This window comes from Myotis brandtii, unplaced genomic scaffold (assembly GCF_000412655.1).
Source record: "Myotis brandtii unplaced genomic scaffold, ASM41265v1 scaffold1841, whole genome shotgun sequence".
NCBI classification, from domain to species: domain Eukaryota; kingdom Metazoa; phylum Chordata; class Mammalia; order Chiroptera; family Vespertilionidae; genus Myotis; species Myotis brandtii.
The window spans coordinates 258,319-271,287 of NW_005356841.1; the positions used below are offsets into that span (position 1 = coordinate 258,319).

A 12,969-nucleotide genomic window follows, 5' to 3' on the forward strand; every position below is an offset into this window, starting at 1 on the left:
TGAAAACATCCATTTGGGCAAAAAGCCCTCTCAAGTGTGTGATAGGGCTGCACGCATCTTCTCTGAGATAAATGTGAGAGAATTTTCCAGAGAGAGCGATCTAGCGTCATTTTCAGACACCTCCCCTCCTGGGGACAGAAAGCTTTATCTGCAGCAGTGGGATTCTAGTGATGTGGTAGGAAGACTTTCCTGTGCACACATCATTAAAGGGGCTGTACCTTTCCCTTAATAGGAAAAGATCTGCTGTTTGGGGGAACCAAGGCAGCCCTCTGACGAGAAGGGCTCACTAGTGGCGAGCTCAATACTTTGTCAGATACTTTGTTCTTCAGTCAGCCTCCTGAGCTAGAGCAAAGGATGTGGCTGGGGTAGGAGGCGGGGACTGTGCATTTGTGTGTATATGTGCCTGTGTGTTTTCTCATTTCCGCTTCCCCTTTCAAGCTTGCAACTGCCGTTTAATGAGGACAGAGAGAAAAGTGCAATATGCAATATGATACTTTCTCACTGTCCTCACTGCGATCCCCATGCCTGGGAAAGGGTTGGCCCAGCTTTCATGACTGCTTTGCCTCAAATTCTGCTCTCTACCAGCAAACAGGTGAGTGCAACTTCCACTTTATTTAAGACTATACTGATGTAGGATGATGCTGGGAGACAGGAGAAAACAAGTCAAAGAAACATCAGGCTGTGAAGAAAAGAGGAAAGTCAGGAGAAAATCTCCTGCACCCCTGACTCCAACCTTTAAAAAACTCATCATTGTGCCTCTTGGAACAGGGAGTCCCTTTACACTCTTTTTCCTTCCCATCACTGGAGAGGTGCTCTTTCTGGGGTCACAAAGCATAGGTTCCTTTGATGGCCTGAATTAATATTTAGGAATGTTTCACCTTTCTCACCTGAGAAGTTTATCTCTGTGTCTTGCTGTACTCACTTTTGCTGTAAATTCAATGTGATTCTAACTTTGAAAGATTCTCCAGGTGAAAAGTTTCTTAGCTTCATTTCAGGTGCCATTCTAGCATCCGTAACTCTGACTAAATCAATTTTGGTTTTTGTGGGTATGAACTTTCTTCAGAAATCATGGAACAAAGCTGTTGAGGAGATAAACTAAAGCAAGGTACATTGGGGTTACCCATGAAGTTACACAATTGAACAGTACTAGACCAAATTAACTGGACGGCTCAAGATAGATAACTACCGGTCAGGGTTGGCTTTCAGCTGTACATGTCAGAGATGGGTCAATGAATATATTGACTACTTAATGGCCTACATAATCCCGGGTGGAGAAGGGTGGATTCTGTACTTCCCCAATATCCTTGTCTTAGTGGTATCCAGGCTGAGCATGTCACCACCTACATGAGTTTTGGGGAGGGTAGAAGAGTGGAAAGATCCACTACGCTGGGGTTTCCCCCATGCCCCTGCTGTGCTACTGAGCTCCCCAGTGGGTGGAAGAGAAGGGGTAGGTCCCCAAAACAGAACAAGGACAAGATAAAAGAGCCCCACAGGAGTGATCTGATAAGACCACGAGGATTCAGAAGAGATCCCCAGGGAAGGAACAGTGACTCCACCTACCACCAATGGCCTTGGGTAGAGAGGCCCAGGGACATTCCAGACAGTACATGGCAGTGCCGAGGACAGGAGGTCGGAGGTCAGAGGTCAGAAGCTTTCAACTTGTGTGTTCAAACTTCAGACTTAACCGTGTTAGGCTTGAGTGATTAGAGAAAAAGATCTGGTGGGATTTTCCTGTAATATGAAGTATTACTAGGAAGAGGGTAAGCTCTATTTTCCTGTAATATGAAGTATTACTAGGAAGAGTGTATTCTCTATTTCTACATATTATCAGAGATAACAAGCTAAAGATACAACATAGGGGACAGAAAGAGATCTAACAAACGATTTCTTATTCACGGGCACTCCAGGGCATTTAGAAGTTTTTTACAACGATCCTAAGAACACTTGCTCACAACTCCTTTGGCCCTCTGAATGTTAGATGGAATCCAGTGAGGAAGCATTAGGCAGTGGCCGTAGAGACCCAACACAGTCATTTTTAGTTTCAGATTTATGATTCTTATTCTAATAGAAAATAGAGAGAAAGTTCGGTTCCAGCTCAGATCGTAACTCACAAGGTCCACTCTGGGCTGCAGTAAAGGAAAAAGATCAGACATTTATTTCCATTTGATAACTAACAACTCTTTGCCACTTGAAGGACAAGACCAAAGTGGGTATCCTGATACCCACTGTACTCCGTGCCCTACCCATGTCCAGGCCTAATGCAGAAAAGGTTAAACACAGATTTTAAGAAGAGACGGTTCAGATATTGTTGGGGCAAAGAGGGAAGAATAAAAATTAATGCATGAGGGAAGGAGCTTCATTACCAAGGAAATAGGACTGAAGAATTCAAGATATGAATTCACAGAATGCAATGATCAATAAATCTGCTCATTCTCTCTTGTCTCTAGACTAAGCTGTCTGTAAAGCAGTCCAAATGGACTGATGTTTCTTTTTTTAGTATTGGAAGGTTAATTAAATTTATTGGAGTGACATTGGCTAACAAGATTATATAGGTTTCAAGTGTACACTTTTATGATACATAATCTGTATATTATATTATGTGCCCACTACCATCTTCTGTCACCACATATTTGACTCCCTTTACCCTTTACTACTCCCCATTCCCTTTCCTCTGGTAACCACCATACTGTTGTCTGTGTCTATGAGTTTTTGTTTGTTTGTTTGTTTGATTGTTTATTTTTTGCTTTCAGTTTTATATTGCACATTGAGTGAAATTATATGGTTCATAATTTTTTCTGTCTGACTAATTTCCCTTAACATGCTATTCTCAAGATCCATCCATGTTGTTGCAAATGGCAGTATTTCATTTTTTCTTATGGCTGAGTATGTCTTGGTGACCAGAAATAATGCTGCATTGAACATAGGGCTGCATATATTTTTGCAAACAAATGTCTTCTAATTTTGTGAGTAGGTACCCAGAAAAGGGGTTGCTGGGTCATATGGTAACTATATTCTTAATTTTTTGAGGAGCCTCTGTATGTGTTCTATAGTGGCTGTACAAGTTTACATTCCCACCAGCAGTGTAAGAGGGTTCCTTTTCCCCCACAACCTCTCCAACACTTGTTATCTTATTCTTGATGTCTTTAGAATCTATCCAGATGAATAAAATTTCATGTTTCCCAACACTGAGAGCACAGGATTACTTTCTTCCAAACGTACAACTCTAATATTTCCTGTAGCAGTTTGCAAGCCTTTTATAAAACTCACCCATCTTGTGGAAGTAGAAGTAAGAAAAATGCCAAGTAACATCTCATTTTTTCCCTGAAATAGATTGAACTGCTCTCTTAGACCATGAAAGTCCCAGAATGTTCAAATGCTATTCTCGGTAAATTTTGTTCTGATGATCTTACAAACTGCAGTGGCATGAAAGAGGATTTGAAATTAGAAAGATATTTCCTATCTATGAAGCATGTGAGAGGACGTTGCAGTTGAGGTGTATAGAATGGGAAGTAGTCAATCTGGCTTGAGGTAGAGTTTGTGCCATCCACAAACCGAAATGTTGGCTGTACTGGGATTTCTGACAGCCCTTTGCCACGGTGGTGATATGTGTCTTGGTTGTGAATGTGGATAAGACGCAGAAAGTCTTATGGGCCCCATCATGGAAACTCCGTTTCCTTTTTCTCCCCTCCCACGCTTGTTTTCATTCTCAGTCCCAATTCATAGACACTGCTTGGGGTGTAGGAACAATACAGACAGAAGAAAAGTGAGGTCTGTCTGATACATGTCCCTGGGAGGAGGCCCAGAGTGATAAACAAAAACCTGGGGCAGGGTCTTAGAAACCAAGAACGGCAGGAGGAAGGCTATTGATATAGAGGAAGAAAGCATACACCTGGAACTCAGAACTTATAAGTGTAAGTCCCATTTATAACCATTAATATTCTACATGACTTCAGATAAGCCTCTCTCTTAATCTCTCTCTATATCTCTTTTTCTTTCTCTTTTAGTTTCCTCAACTGAAAAAATGAGTGACAAGGATTAGATTATCTTCCTTTGGACATTAAGTAAGAATTAAGGACCCGGTCATTGCATACTTTTCATCTGTGCTTAACAGCAGCATCCTTTCTTACCATCTGGATTTTACACCCATACTGTATCCTGCTGCCTACACTTTCCTTATTTTCTTATGCCTTAAAATGTTCCAACCTTAGTAAATGGTTTAGGCTAAGGGAAGATTAATAATAATAATAGCTACCATTTATCAAGCACCTCCTTTATACATCAGGGACTTAATATATTGGGTTGGCAAAAGTAGGCTTACAATTGTGAGTACGCAAAACAGAGTGTATTCTTATATTATTATTTATTAACTATTATATTATTTTCTATACAAACAGCTGCCCCACCCTGTATATTATTCAATTTTAACCCCCAGTAAACCAACATTTGATACATTATCTTTTTTACATATGAAGAAAGTTAGGTTTAGAGGGAATAAGTAATTTTACCAAGGATACATGCAATAGGTAGACAGAACTGTGATTCCAGACAAAACTTATTCTGATTCCATGGCTCATGCTCTTTCTATGGTTTTCCTTCTCAAGGGTTGACCATTATTCTGAGCCTTTTTAAAATCCTCATCTAAACATATGTTTATTGATTTTTTTTTAGAGAGAGAGAGAAAGAGAGAGAGAAAGAGGGAGGGAGAGAGAGAAACATCTATGTGAGAGAGGAAACATTGATTGGTTGCCTCCCATATGTGCCCCCACCAGGGATTGAACACACAACCTAGGTAAATGCCCTGACTGGAAATCAAACCTGCAACCTTTCAGTGTATGGGATGATGCTACAACCAACTGAGCCACCTGGCCAGGGCTCTTCCTGGGCCTTTTTGAAAATATTCCCATGATGAGATAACTGTACACATAGCTGATACATATTTGGCAGGTTCAAATTGGTAGGCCCATACTAGTTGTTAAATATTAAAATATGTCCACACCAAATTATGACAAATGCCCATTGTTCCAGGCCCTCTGAGTGTCCATGACCAATCCCTGCTATCCCAGCCCTTTCCACAAGATTCCGAGACTGGCAGCAAAAACTCAGTGCCACACCAGCCCTGACTCAGCCCCAGGGCAGTGACTGGTGTCAACTCTGATTGATCTATGTCATCCCATCATCATTGTTAAATGCTCTGAATGCCACAAAAATGTCTCCTCTCAACTAGAACCTCATTGGGCCCTTGCTGTTAATCTGCTCCATAAGGCTGAGGAAGGCAACATTGCTTCATAATTATCTAGTTGGAGTCAAAAAGGGATATTATGCTATTAACCAAACAAAGGAATACCTCACTCACCAAGACTGTCACAAACCCAAGTATAAATTACTTTTGGTTTATGCTGCTGCTTCTATACAAAGCTGTAGAATGAAGAGTTTGTGTAACATGAAATGGAGATATTACTAAAATAGTTTGTCCTTTCCTTTATGCCAAATGCATTTACCACTGATACCTAAATAGTGATCTTAGGGTTTTATTACTACTATTATTATTATTATTATTATTATTATTATTATTATTATATTGTTAGTGGAAAGACTGTATCTGAAGTCAGACCAACCTGAATTTAATTCTCAACACTATAAGATCCTAAATATATGACCTTGGACAAGTCACATATTTCTTCGAGCTTCAGATAAAAATTATTAGCTCAAATGTGATTGTCAAGATTAAGTGAGATAGTTTATGGGGAGATTTTATGAATAAAGATAAGGTACTCAATACATCTTATTATGTGTTATGAGTTATTATGAGTACCTTTTGCTTGACTTACCCTTGTTAATATATACAGAAACTCTGGCTACATTCTTGAGAAAACAAAGACTAGAAGTATGTGATGTTCTCAGTGTAGTAATAATAACATCCATAATTGTTTTCTCTGCTACTGATATTACCACTTCGGGTTATGATTTTTGTTCAATATTCATTTCCAAGCTCTTAAACCACTCCCTAATATTAAACCACTAGAGTTTTTTTTTTCTCTTGTTTAACTTCAACCCTGTCTGCTACAAATTCTGCTTTTTACTATAACATCCTCAGAACAGAGAATTCTCTCCTATTCTGCTTGGTTGTGATCATATTTCTGAACACTTGACAGATTGTGGAGAAATATTCTGGGAGTGAGCCTTTCAAGAAATGTAAGGAAGAGGAAAGGACAAAGGGCTGGTGATGATAGCAGTGGACAATAGTAAGACTTAGCGGCGATTCAGGCAAGTAGCTAGAGAAGCAGTGTAGACTTTTGTTGTTGTTTTCTTTTGCGGGGGGGGGTGGTTATTGGGAATATCAGAGAAAAGATATCACAAGCTTCAGATTTCCATCCTCATAGATAATAGATTAAATATATCATTATAACATAAACCAGCATTGAGAAGATAGTACGCAGGTTCTAGAAAGAAATTTTGACCAAGAAATGAAAACTTAGAATGGGAAATTCTAGGAAACATTTTTAAGATAGGAAAATTTGATAGTTTAAGCTTATAAATTCAGTCAGACTAGTGTGACCCCTATATTATATTAACAAAGGATTGACTTGACTATGCCCCCAGCCTTTTGCCTCTTTACTACAAGGTATACAAAATATATACATTAGGTGTTGAGACCATAGGGAAAATCAGGAATACCTGTCCAATGAAATACAAGAATAATTTTCAGCACCAATGTGATTCTTGTTCATATGTAGGTATAGCATTTCCTGAGCTCCTTTTGTTGCAAAGACTGTGTGATGCCCTAAAATAAGATTTAGGGAACAGACCACAAGAAGAGGTGGATAATGAAGAAAAAGGTAACCACTTATCTCTTGTTTATTATAATACTAGAGGCCCAGTGCATGAAATTCATGCATGGGTAGGGTCCCTAGTGGCTGCCGCTGCTGGCCAGGACCTTCCTTTCCCCAGCCGCCTGCCATTGCTGCCACTGGCTGGGGCCACCCTATTAGGCTTTTATCATATAGGATGTGTGCTAATTGTTAGAAATAGATAATTGAAAGCAGATGACTTGAGTAGGACTTCAAAGGGTAGACAGAATTTGTTTGGAAAGAGAGAAAGATGGATGAAGCTGTATAAGCTAAAGCAGAAAAGTTTAAGTACTGGAGGTCAGTGAGCAACACCTGACTGAATCACACATGTTTGAATTCCTTCTTAGCCTCCCTCATCAGGCTCACCACTTTCCTGGGTCAGTGAAAGTTGGAAATCCAGAAACCCCATAAGTTAGTGTTAATTTTAAAGGAAAGTTGCCAAATGGAAAGTAAATTCAGGGGCTACTGGACTATTTTTTAATTCTTATGGGGGAAACTATACAAATGCACTTTTTATAGGTATAATTTCTACAAATATTTCAAATTCAACTAGAATAAATTCATAAACATTGGTATTGGTGGCAAACTTACAAAACATCAGGTCCCACCAACTTAAGTTACTTTTTAAGTATGTTTTTATTTATGTTTAGAGAGGAAGGGAGAGAAATAGAGAGATAGAAACATCAATGAGAGAGAAACATCATCAATCCACTGCCTCCTGCAAGCCCCCAATGGGAATTAAGGCTGCACTCAAGCATGTGCCCTGACCGGAAATTGAACCAGTGACCTCTTGGTTCCTGGGTTGCTCAACTGCTGAGCCACGCATGTTGGGCCCACCAATTTATTTTTAGAAGCTAAAACCAATGCACAAATAGAATGATTCAGCAACCCCATCCAGAGACATGTTTGTTGCAGGGGCAGTGCATCAATTGCAAGGAACATTTCACAGACAAGCAAAATTGGCAAACAAGAGTAAGGCTCTTGGCTTCAAGTTCTGGGTGGCAAAGTAGGAAGATCCTGAGCTCACCTCCTCTCATTGACACCAAAACTATAATTACATATAGAATAGCTATCTCTGAAAATGACCTGAAGACTAGCAGAACAGATTTTCTACAACTATGGACATAAAGAAAAAGCCACATTGAGACAGGTAGGAGGGATAGAGACTGTCTAGTCAGGACCCATGTGGTGACTGACAAGTGGAAGGGATAGCACAACTCCAGAGGTTGTCCCCAAAGAGTGAGGGGTCTGAGCACTAGCGTGGGGAACCTCATCAGGAAGAGAATCCCCCATAGCATATGGCTTTGAAAACCAGCAGGGCTTACATCTGGGAGAGCCAAAAGGCTGTAGGAAACCCAAGTTGTGCTCTTTCTGAGTCCTGGCACAGAAAGAGCAGTTTGAAAAGCACCTAGTTTATGCATGAAGGTGATATATTGGCCAATTTTAGGGTGTGTGCTGGAACAAGGATCTGTTGAAACTTTCTCCTCAGTCAAAAGGTGCCACTATTTCCTCTTTTTTTTTATTCTCCTTCCACCTAACTGGTCTGACACTGGCTGGCAACATTTCTGATACTCTCCATTAAACTTGCTAGCACTATCCACCTCACACTGACATTTCCCTGAGGACTTATCCAGGCTGTCATCTCTCCAAAGCAGTTCCTTCCCTGCCACACCCAATGGGTAGCCTCAGTGGGAACCAGCACAACAGCAGTATATCTGCACTAGCATGTCTGGACCTCACAGCCAGCCACACAGAAGGCTTGCCCTGCACACCAGTGTGCCCATAACAGTAGTGACCAGACCTCACAGCTAGCAGGCCAGGGACCAGCATCCCCTGCCAGTGTGTCCATAGAAGCTGTGGCCCAACCAAAATAGGAGGCCACACTAATCCATTCAAGGAGCATCTCTGGAGCACCTGGCTCTGGTGACAAGGGGGATTCCACCACTGAGTCCCTCAGGACACCTTCTAAATAAGACCACACTTTCAAAACCAGGTGATGTAGCTAACCTACCTAATACATAAAACAAACAGCCAAAGTGAGGAGAGAAAAGAATATGTTCCAAACAAAAGGGAAAAAAATACAAACTCCAGAAAAAGAGAACTAAATGAAACTGAGGAAAGCTGTCTACCAGAGAAAGAGTTCAACGTAGTAGTCATAAAGATGCTCACCAAATTTTGCAGACAAGTGGATAAACTCAAGTGATAACTTCAACAAAGAGTTAAAAATTATTTTTTTTAAAAAGGACCTATCAGAACTGAAGAATGTAACAACTGAAATGAAAAATATACTGGATAGAATCAACAGCAGATCAGCCAAACCAGAAGTATGGATCAACAATCAGGAATACAGGATACTGGGAATCACCCAATTGAAAGATCAAAAAGAAAGAAGAATTTAAAAGGATAAAGATAGTATATGGGACCTCTGGGACAGCATTAAATGTTCTAACATTTGAATCATATGGGTCCAAGAAGGAGAAGAGAGAGAGAAATGGATTTAAAAAACTATTTGAAGAAATAATGGCCAAAAACTTTCCCAACCTGGAGATAGAATCAGGCATCCAAGTTCAGGAAGCACAGAGAATCCCAAACAAGATAAACCAAAGAGATCCATACCAAGACACATTATAATTAAATTGTTAAAAGTTAAAGGTAAAAAGAGGATCTTAAAAGCAGCAAGAGAATGACAATTAGTTACATTTTAAGGGAATGCCCATAAGACTATCAGCTGACTTTTCAACAGAAACTTTGCAAACCAGATGGGAGTAGCACAATGTATTTAACATGATGAAAGGGAACAACTTATAATCAGGAATACCAGCAAAGTTATCATTCAGAATTGAAGAAAAGATCAAGATTTTCTCAGACTAGCAAAAACTAAAGGAATTTATCATCACTAAACTGGCATTACAAGAAATGTTAAAGGGAATTCTTTAAGTGGAAAAGAAAAGGCTGAAACTAGAAATAAGAAAATATATGAAAGAAAAAAACAATCTCACAAGTAAAGGCAAACATATAGAAAAGGTAGTAGACCAACCACTTATAAATCTAATAGGAAACAATTAAAATTGCAATAAGTACCTATTTACCAATAATTACTTTAAATGTAAATGGACTAAGTGCTCCGTTCAAAAAACATAGGCTAACTGAATGGATTAAAAAAAAGACCCTTACATATGCTGCCTATATAAGACTCATATCAGGTTGAAAGACACACACAAACTGAAAGTAAAGGGATGGAAAAAGATATTTCATGAAAATGGAAATTTTTAAAAAGCTGAGATAGCAATACTTATATCAGACAAAACAGACTAAAATAAAGGTTATAACAAGAGACAAAGAAGGACCCACCAATTCTACTTCTGGGTGCTTATCTAAAGAAAAACAAAAACTAATTCAAAAAGATATAAGCACCCCTATGTTCACTGAAGCATTATTTACAATAGCCATAATATGGAAGCAACATAGGTGTTCATCAGTAGATGAATGGACAAAGAATAATTGTATGTATGTACACATAGTGGAATATTATTCAGCCATGACAAAGAATAAAATCTTGCCACTGCAACAATATGGATATACCTAGAGGTTATTATACTATGTGAAATAAGTCAGAGAAAGACAAATACTGTATCATTTTATTTATATGTGGAATATAAAAAACTAAACAAATGAATAAACAAAATATAGATACAGAAAAACTGATAGTTGCTAGAGAGTGGGGGGATGGGCAAAAACATAAAGAGGATTAAGAGAAAAATTTATAGTTATAACATAAGTCATGGAGATGTGAAGTACATCAGAGGGAATTCAGTTAATATCACAATAATTTTGTATGATGACAGGTGGATACTGGACTTTTCGTGGTGATCACATTGTAAGGTATATAAATGCCAAATCACTATGTAATACACCTAAAACAAATATAATATTGGATGTCAACTATACTTTAATTAAAAAGAGCTTTACATTCCAGAATGAAAAAGAAAATCTAATTGACTTGCCAGAAGTCAATTAATTGCATACAATGATTGAAAGGATACCCAAGTTTCCTGATTCCTAGTCAGTGCTCTTCACACTGCACCAAACTCCATTATATATATAGGTGTATGTTTTTGTATGACCTGTTTGGAGAAAATATCTCCATTCCCCTCTCTCTATTACAAGGGGCCACAAGGCCTTCAAAGGTGCCATCTTGATAGTGTGTGCAGCCCCATCTTTCATTTCTTTCTAACACTCTCACTGCTGATGTACTTGTCTGATAATCATTTGCTGCTTCCTCCAGATTCCCACAAAGAATACCCCCTTTCTTATCTCCCAGTAGTACTGCTTCCTGCTGTTACCACTAACGAGACAATTCTATTTCTCCCTGTCTCATAATATCACTGCGCTTAGAGTGTTTCCATATATCACCCCCATGAGCAGGTCTCTACAACCCAAGTGTGGCAGAAATTGAGGAAAATTAGCTAATTAAATTCCCTAGTCCCATGCCCAGTTTGCCACAGTTGAAAATATTAGCATAGATATACCTTGCATATTTTATTTCAGACTTAAGACCATTGTTGCTTTTTTCAAGAGAAGAAATTATTCAATTCTCACCCAAATTGCTTAGAAAATTCTGTCATTCTCAATAGGCAGTAGAGTCCTTAAGTTGCCCATCCTTCTTGTTGTCCTAACTATAGTATTTATTTGTAAAGCTTTCTTTGGAACTCTTAAGCATTGAGGGTTCTCTTTCCAAAGGAATTTTCCTTTGGGTGTTTACATTAAGTAAACAGAGAAACAAATCAAAATAGTTAAGAAAATAACAACTTCTGTTCACAATTATAGGAACTTCAAGAGTAGAAACAAGTCATAGAATAACCCTCACATTCATCTTTTTCTCTAACTTGTAGCCCAAAACATTTTTGCATGCTTAGTAAACACATAATTATAAGCTTATTGTCCACAGTTTTGAAGCTGATCTCCCTTCATGTATCTATGATAATTCTATAAGATGCTGGGCTCCTTTGGGGAATAATCACCTACTAAAATTATTCACTCATTTAGAGAATAAGTATTTATTAAGCAACTGCTATGAGTTAGATTCTGTTTTAGACATTAGGGACATAACAGTGAATAATCCAGACAAAAATCTCTGTCCTCATGGAGCTTATGTCCTAATCAGAGGAGTAAACAATAAATTAGCTTAACAAATAAAATATAAGTATTTTAGTGATAACGATGAAGAAGAAAATCAAGCAGAAAAAAAACTCAGTGAAAAGTGATTATTGTAGGCTCTGCAAACCAGGCCTGATTCTACAAACTGAGAAAGTTGGTTAAGAGCTGAGTTTTGCAGGTTAAGTCTGCCAAAGTTGAAGGACAGGAGTGGGGGAAGGAGTGAAGAACATGAGAAAAACCTAAAATTAATAAAAAAAATATATATATATAAGCATTTTCAGGGGGTAGAGGGGAAATTAGCTTATATGAATGTGATGAAGTTTCAAACATGTGGGAAGAATATAGAGTAGATTCATATCACAGAGGATGTTGAAACTCAAGTTGAGGCCTCCATCTACCATCTCAATTAGTGAGATTCTGGCACTAGGCTAAGCTAGAGTGTCCTGATTGAGAAACTGAGACCAAAAAGAGGGATTGAATTTTCCAATGCCATACCATTAGCAAATGGCAGAATATAAAGTGTGGACGTCAGTATTCCTCCCTTCCTCCCTTTTCTTTCTTTCTTTTCTTTCTTTCTTTCTTTCACTTTTTTCTTTCTCCCTTCCTGTCCTCCTGCCTTCCTGCCTTCCTGCCTTCCTTTTAAATTCCCTTAACCATCAAAAGCTTTCTTGTAAGCTGAAGAGGTCTTGTGATTTAGATGAAGTTCATTCGCTGTGGGAATTAAAGACAATAGGTAAGTCTGGGCTCACTGACAGCAACCCATTCAACATTTTGGAGGTGCAGACTAACTAGGTAAATAAACTCTGATATGGCTTTTTCAATTCTTTCTCGTGACAGTTTCAGCATCTTTTCATCACCTCACAGCAGCTCTGACCAAAGGACAAATTATCTCTGCTACCCTCTTTGTGGTTTCCCTGTGTCAAAAACATAATTAAAGCATTTAATTCCCCCTAAAAGGCACAGG

The 12,969-nt window shown here is 38.7% G+C and overlaps 1 protein-coding gene across 1 annotated transcript in view; it reads left to right on the forward strand.

Annotated features, from left to right (window-relative positions):
• The first annotated feature begins 444 nt into the window (after positions 1–444).
• TESPA1 (thymocyte expressed, positive selection associated 1) overlaps positions 445–12,969 on the forward strand; it is a 42,128-nt gene continuing 29,603 nt past the window's right edge. Inside the window, exon 1 of the mRNA XM_005864014.2 lies at positions 445–592. The gene's annotated coding sequence lies outside the window, so the exon portion shown is untranslated. The remainder of the gene's footprint in view (positions 593–12,969) is intronic.